Source organism: Lolium perenne, chromosome 1 (assembly GCF_019359855.2).
Source record: "Lolium perenne isolate Kyuss_39 chromosome 1, Kyuss_2.0, whole genome shotgun sequence".
In the NCBI taxonomy this organism is placed as follows: Eukaryota; Viridiplantae; Streptophyta; class Magnoliopsida; order Poales; family Poaceae; genus Lolium; species Lolium perenne.
The window spans coordinates 182,935,819-182,943,314 of NC_067244.2; the positions used below are offsets into that span (position 1 = coordinate 182,935,819).

General features: G+C 46.4%; 1 protein-coding gene and 1 long non-coding RNA gene across 2 annotated transcripts in view; one reads left to right on the plus strand and one right to left on the minus strand.

Moving 5' to 3' along the window:
- Positions 1 to 5,084, plus strand: part of LOC127315094 (preprotein translocase subunit SCY2, chloroplastic) — a 211,977-nt gene extending 206,893 nt beyond the window's left edge. Inside the window, exon 14 of the transcript XR_011745480.1 lies at positions 5,074 to 5,084. The gene's annotated coding sequence lies outside the window, so the exon portion shown is untranslated. The remainder of the gene's footprint in view (positions 1 to 5,073) is intronic.
- On the minus strand, positions 138 to 1,110 carry LOC139833842 (uncharacterized). The gene is made up of 3 exons (XR_011749377.1): positions 1,011 to 1,110; positions 590 to 909; positions 138 to 503 (listed from the first exon to the last, which is right to left on the minus strand). It is a non-coding gene; the product is annotated as an uncharacterized lncRNA (long non-coding RNA).
- Positions 5,085 to 7,496: the final 2,412 nt, after the last annotated feature.

Consider the following 7,496-nt stretch of genomic DNA (forward strand, 5'->3'; position numbering starts at 1 on the left):
CGAGATATGAAAAAAAGAGAGGAGAAAGATCAAAAATCGCGACAAGCACCAAGAGTAAAAAATCAAGGAAAAACAGCAAGTACAAAAGTCGTTACCTTCGGCTCTACTAGCATATTCACGGTACCCAATAAATTGGGAACCGATGCGGAGAAGATCCTTGATCATAGGCTGTTCAACGTGAACACAGAAAGAAAAACATCGGCATGAAAAAGAGAAAAGGTGTGAAAAAACAAAATAAGGAAAATATAGATGTCGACAAGCTTACATCATCTAGGAGCAGAGTCGACGAACTGCCCAACTGAGGGGCAGGTTCAATAATCTTTTCAACCCTTGCCCTTTTTGGTGAAGGAGCAAGGGGGCTTGATGGCGGAGTAGTGGTGACGACGTTTTGTTGAGGAGGCGAGGTTTCTTCTCCTTCAACTAGCGTGTCTGAGGCAAGTACAGTACGTGACGTGCTTGTCCGAGGAGCCACGTCAGTAGTTGGAACTTCTTCCTCGTCATCGCTAATAATCAAAAAATCGGCAGCATAAAAAGCAAGACAAGCTAAATATTTCGAGTACAAAAATAGAGAGAAATAAAGACGACTTACGAGCTGATGAGGGATTCAGCATAAAGATCGTAAGTTGCCTTCGGATGAGAAGGAACAACTTCTTCAGCCTTAGAGGTGCCAGAATCTTCAACATCAGTCCTTTTCCTTTTGTTCTTGGGAGAAACAGCAGGAGGAAGGGATTGCGTCGATTCACTGGCTTCAGACTCAACTTCTTTTTCATGAGAAGCCGCAGATTTGTGAGAACCCGCGACTTCACTTTCACGAATAGAAGAACCTTGAGTATCTTCGGCAACGATGGCCTGTTCTTCGACTTCTCCACCCTCCGGAAGAGGAGGAAGGGAAGTCATGGTAGGATGGTTCTGTAAAAAATAGTGACCAGAAGGAAAATTAAAAGAGATGACAATATAATGAGGTGCAGAGAAAGTGCAAAATAAGGTAAAAACTCGGCAAGACAAAATACCTCGGGGAGTGGATTGGCGGCGCTGTACGGTTCCACGCGACAAGAGGAAGGAATTGGGTCTTTACCCAGGCGAGAAAGTCTTCGAATCAACTTCTCCAAGTCCTTGGTGGAAAGATCACCGGAGATTCACATTGGCGTCATTTTTACCAGAATATGTCCAAAGGGGATTTTTGCGAGCACGAAGAGGCTGCACTCTAATCCTAAGGAAATAGGCGTGATTTGAACACCAGAAAGCTCTTTGCCTCGAGTGTTTTGAAGCTGGCGAATACGAGACATGAGCGCCTCTGTCGCCTTTTTCTCTTCCTCGGAAGCTTCGGCATCCCAGGAGCGGCGGCGCTGAATTTTGGCACTTCCGTCGAAAGGAACTATGTTGTGCTCAACGGAGTTGGCGCTTTCTTCGTGAATGTAGAGCCACTTTTTGCGCCATCCTTGGACAGAATCAGGAAATTTGACGTCGAAATAGTCGACATCAGTGCGAACACAGATAACAACACCACCTATGTTATAAGTGACGTTGTGGGAGCCATTGCGGCGGAGGCAGAAGATGCGTTTCCACAGAGCCCAATTTGGAGGGATTCCGAGGAAGCATTCGCAAAGTGTGATGAAAATAGAAATGTGAAGGATGGAATTGGGAGTCAATTGGTGCAATTGAATCCCATAAACAAAAAGAAGACCGCGGAGGAAATCGTGGATTGGGGTCGAGAGGCCGCGGATGAGATGATCAACAAAACTAACCCGATACTCCATTGGAGGCTTGGGGTAGCTTTCTTCGCTAGGGAAGCGGATGGCGTCCTCCTTCTTCATGAGGCCAAGCCTCTTCAGCATGTTGGTGTCTTGATTGGAGATTTTGGATCTCTCCCACTCAAGATCCTCGGCGGCCATCTTGGATTCCGGAGTGCTGTGGCGAGTCAGACGCGTGCGCGGTGGCATCAACGGCAATGACAGAGCAATGTGTGTGAGTGCGGAAAATCAGAGAAAGATTGTGCGCAGGAGAAGTTTTGCGAAGAGGAACAGGTGAGCGGCGCAAGCGAGGGGATGAACGGAGGTTGAAGAAAGGTTTATATAAGAATCGGGTGAAGCAGTGTGCCGTTGGATGAAGAAATCGTATGGTGAGAATAGATCTTCTAGATACAAGGGTAAAAAGGTATTTTTATGAGATAGGCGTTACCGTACGTGCGCCGAAAAAGCGGAGGACGTGTGTCCCCCACTTGCACGACGTGTCAACGTGGTGGAAGCAATGGACCCAGGGCAGAAAAATCACGACTATTCGAGAAGGATGAAGTAAATTTGGTTAAGGGAAGCATGTCGATAAGAAAAGTTAAAGAAGATTGGCGACAGGAAGAATTATTCAATACTTCGGGAGCCTTTGATCAAAAACAAGTTTTCCCCCAAATGCTCGGGGGCTACTTCGACAAAAAGTAAAAATTCGACTATGACAATATAGAAATTGCGGAGCCTACAACCAAGTACAAGTTCTTGGCTGTAGCCTCGGGGGCTACTCCCATCGGGAGCGCTGTTCGCGCACCCGAGGGATAAAAAAAAAAAAGAAGAAAAAGATCATATTGAGAAATAATGACAATATAGCGACAAGGTGGACTAAAATGTTGAGCCTACAACCAAGCACAAGTTCTTGGCTGTAGCCTCGGGTTACTCCCATCGGGAACGCTGTTCGCGTGCCCGATGAAATTAACAAAGGAAAAATAGAAAAGCAAGAGAGTATATTTCGAGTTGTAGTTAACTCTACATATACTCCCATCGGGAGAGCAGTATAAGTCATATTTGACTCGATAAAATGTGCCATTCCAACAGCCGGAAAAGCACTCGACAATATATTCTCAGAACGCCGAAGTTGCGATCAATTTCTGAATGCCGCAAATTTGCGAAGGTAAGACCCAGATCCGTTCTGCTGGGCGTGGCATCGCCGAAGACTGCGCTACTGCTACTTTTTATCCGTATCAACAGATACGAAGAAAAATCCTAACGGACGCGTTAGGTACCCGATAAATTTGACTGGGACTCGACGAATGGTAAGACCTTAAGCGGCACCCGTCGAAGTTTACACCAAGATCCCGAGATCATGTCCAGGGACGTGATTTTGAAGTAGGTTTTTGCGGATTGCCACTAGAGCGGTTAACTAGTACCTGATCCGTCGATGAACTAGCCCCAATTACCGTATCCTGTACAATATAGAATTTTATGTGAAGAAATATAAAAAAAGTTAAAGCTTTCGGGTAAACGTAAACAGTGGAGATTTTCCCTGACTCTACGATTCAAGCAAAATCTCGGGGGCTACTGACATAGGCATCCCAAATGGGCCTGCCGAATATAGTACCCGGGGTTTAATGAAGGCCCACTACCCGAAGAATAAGAAGATTCGAGAGCCTAAGATGTATTTAAGGAAAAGGTAGAGCTGTAATAGGAAGTGTTATTTGTAATCTGGCGGGATGAGTTAGAAACCGTCCCGGACTCTGTAAACTTGTATAGCACGAATCCCTCGGCTCCACCTCATATATAAAGGGGGAGTCGAGGGACAAAGAATCAATCGAATCATTGTCTGCAAACCCTAGTTTTCATATTCGTCGAGTACTTTCCGGCTGAAACCTTCGAGATCTACTTACCCTCTACTTCCAACTAAACCCTAGCCTACAATCCATAGGCATTGACAAGTTGATACCTTGTCAGTTGTGGAGCTCTGTTGCAACTCGGGCCGTTTTCAATGTCGCCGCAAGTTTTGGTTTTCGTGTTCTTTTTTGTTTATCCTTGATCTGCTTTGTAAGAGGTTCTCCTCACCACCTTGTATCGTTTCGGCCGTTGCGGCTTTATTTATAAAGCGGGGCAAAAGCCTATTTCGAGGAGGAAGGAAAAGATATGGCCTTGCTATGTTTTCCTTTTACCGGTCTCAAGGTGGTTGTTGGGAGACCGGGTTATAGGATACATAGCCGCACTATCAAGAGGGGCTTTCGGTTGGGTAACTTGATCACATCGTCTTAGGGAGCTCAACCCTTTGCATGCTTTGCATTCCATAAATCTTATTGCTTCTTGGTTTTTCTCTGTGTGAGGTTCTTGAGCTTGTTGCTATCTTTACAATAAGCCCAAGTTCATCGAAAACGGAATCCATATGCATCTTATATTGCGTTTTCAAGCTTGGAGGTTTTACCGGTGTCTCTTTTATAGATAGGTCAAACATTCATCTTATGGTTTTTACTCCGTGGGTGGACAATGATGTTTCTATGCATAAAGTTGTAGGTTTTGTTGTTCTCATTCCAACAAGCCCAAGATCGTCGAAATCGGAGTCCGGACGCAAAAGTTATCATGGTTTTTGTAAACCATGTTTTCATGTTTGGCCCGGTGGCGCCGGCTGTCTCACCGGCTCGTCCCGCACAGACCGGCTCCCACACCGGTGCCAACCGGACGGTTTCCAGGGGGCTTTCAGGGGCGCCCGGTCCCTGGCCCGGTCTGAACGGCTCTCCCACCAGGCGGCCCGGTCCCTGGCGCGGTTTGGCCCGGTTTGCCAGGCTGCACGAAAAAAAACTCCCAGATCTGCCCCCACGGTTATATTTTACCTTGGGCTATAAAAGGGGCTTCTTCCCCAACTGTTTTCTAGTGTTCTTGAGCACGTTTTTGACCACCATTGTTGAACCTCTTGAGCTTGCTTCCTCTCCCTTCCCTCCCATGATTCTTGCTCATTCTTGAGGGATCTAAGAGAGGAGATCTAGATCTACAACCTCCACCAATTCATTTCTCCTCTAAGTGAGGGGAACTCTTGGGATCTACATCTTGGAGTCATTTGTTGTTTCCTCATTTGTTCTTCCTCTCAAATGTCATCCTAGCATATGTTGCTTTGGTGGGATTTGAGTGTGAAGGATTTGAACACCTCTAGTGTTCTTGCTTTGCATCATTGCATTGTGTTGAGCTCTCCATCACGATTAGTTCGAGTGAGAAATCGTGAGCTTGTTACTCTTGGAGGGAGACCTCCTAGTTGGCTTGGCGGTTGGTGCTCCGGTGATCTCTTCAAGGAAGATTGTGAAGAGGCCCAGGCTTCTCCCTCGTGGAGCTTGTGAAGTGGTTGTGGAGATTGCCATCTCCGGAGTGGAGGAAAAGCTAATCATAAGGAAAGGGCCATTATCCTTCGTGGGTTTGGCTCGGAGAATAGGGTGAGCCTTCGTGGCGTTGGGGAATCCTTCGTGGGACCTCCACTCCTCCAAACGTGACGTACCATCTTGCAAAGGAAGGGATTAGGGGAATACATCCTCGTCTCCGCGTGCCTCGGTTATTTCTATACCCGAGCTTACTTTCCTTGTGATAGTCATAGTGCTTTAAGTACATATATCTTGCTATCACTTGTGCTACATATATCTTGTGCCTATCTTGCTTAGCTCTAGTTGTTATTGTTACACTTAGGTGAGCCTAGCATATTTAGGGTTTGTGCTTGTAGAATAAACATTAGTTTAATTCCGCATTCTTACAAGACAAATCCGTAAGAGTTTTTAAACGCCTATTCACCCTCCTCTAGGCGACATCTCGTCCTTTAAATTTCCTTTTGAATGGTAGCAGAGGTATACTTTGCATTATTTGGAGCATTACGTTGTTTAGCAGCATAAGAAGCTATCAATGTTTCACAATTTCAAGGAAATTACCTTGGTTTACTAAGTCAAAACTTTCATCGTGGCCTCAGAAGGGGCAAGCATGGAGTGAAGGAATTGCCATTACATATGGTGCATCTGTTTGATTCGTCCACTAATATGATCGTAACAAATGGTTCCATGCATTGATCATTTACTGAATTAAATCATCATGGGAGAACTACTTAGGGCACACCACCCTTGCCACAGTGAGGCAAAAGGTACTAGTCACTATATTAGCATCATCCTCTACAATGACGAGGTCAATGAATTCCTCATTTCAATCTTTAACTTCTCAAACATGCCCATCTATCCCTCGGTCTATCAAGCTGCCACTCCATGTCTTCAACAAGCCGAGCCGCCGTGATCTTTTCGTCCAATCTAACTACATACGAGGCCATTGGAACATGGAATCCTTAGCCAGGCACAAAAGCCATCACGAGTTGTTTGTGCCGTAAGAACACACACACACACACACACACAAGATGAGGGGGACATGGCAACTGATCCTAGCAGATATCAATCTGGTCACGACGATGAAAACAAGTGAGATTCCGGAAGGAGGTGGACTCGCCATAGTGGCCAACGGGAGGACAGAAAAACCCTAACAAGGTTCCACTTGTCGGTCAAAGTTGAGCATGTAAGTTAGAAGCTTCCACTTGTAGGTCAACTCAAATTTAATTCGCTATTTTACAGTACGATAGGAGTTGAAAGAAGCTTAGTCAAGCATGATCAAGTAAGTTGGCTCGCTTTGCAACCGAACCGCTTAGAGCATCTCTAACCCAACCCTTAAAAAGACATAGAGGAGTATTTTGTTTCTCCTCTAACGTCTAAAATTGCCTCGAGTCGAAACCCTTACACGGCTTAGAAGACTATATATAAGAGACGAGTGAAAAAACTTTCCCCACCTCTCCTATATTTGAGCGGCCACCTAACGGTAACAAAAAAAATCCCCATCGCCCCGCCGCCCACCGCATCAGCTCCGCCCGCCGCCACATCCCCCACCGCCACTACATTCGTGCCAAAGATGGCTAGATTTTGCTGCCGCCGCTGCCCACCGCCCATGCGCAGTGCCAGCCGCAGCCGGAGCAGCCAGTCGGCGTGGAGGCACTACATCGAGAACGTTCGCCTCCATGGTAGTGATTACGAGGAGCTCAACTTCCCGCTCGGCTGCGAGGAGCCTGTAACGGAGATCTTGGCGCCGCCCAGCCGCGGCCGAGCTCACGTGGGAGGACCGCTAGGCGTGGGAAACGCGTGGAGGCCGACTGTGCCGGTAAGGAGTACATGGCCAATATCCGGCGGCTCAAATCCGAACGCGTGGCGGAGGAGGCGGCGACCTGCAGTCTACACCATGTACGAGAGGCACCACGAAGGAGGCGGCTCCTACGACTTCGACGACTAGACAACCGATATTCTAGTGGTGCCTTGGAGGCTGCACCACGATGATGACGACCTCAACGGAAATGGCGATGACCCGAGAATTTAGATGCTAGTCTAAGTTTGAACTATGTTTAGGTTAAATTTCGTTTATATTTTAGTTAAATCCTCTGAACTATGTCGAAATGAAATTTGTCCAAACCGTGTGCTAGTTTTTGGGGATGATTCTTCCGGTCACCGTCTAGAGTATTAACTCTTTTTCTTATCTACTTTAGTTCGTAGTTTTGTCCTTTAATTTCTTTCCTTCTGTTAGAGATGCTCTTAGTTATGAATGCATGCTGATCAATGTGCGTGTGGTGTGGTGATGCAGATATAGGCACGTATGTCAGTGAAATGGGTTTGCTTCAACATGATTTGAGAAGTGGGTGAGGTAGTTAGTGTACAAAAGAGTGGAGTATGTAAGCTATAGATAACGAGCGTGTGTATT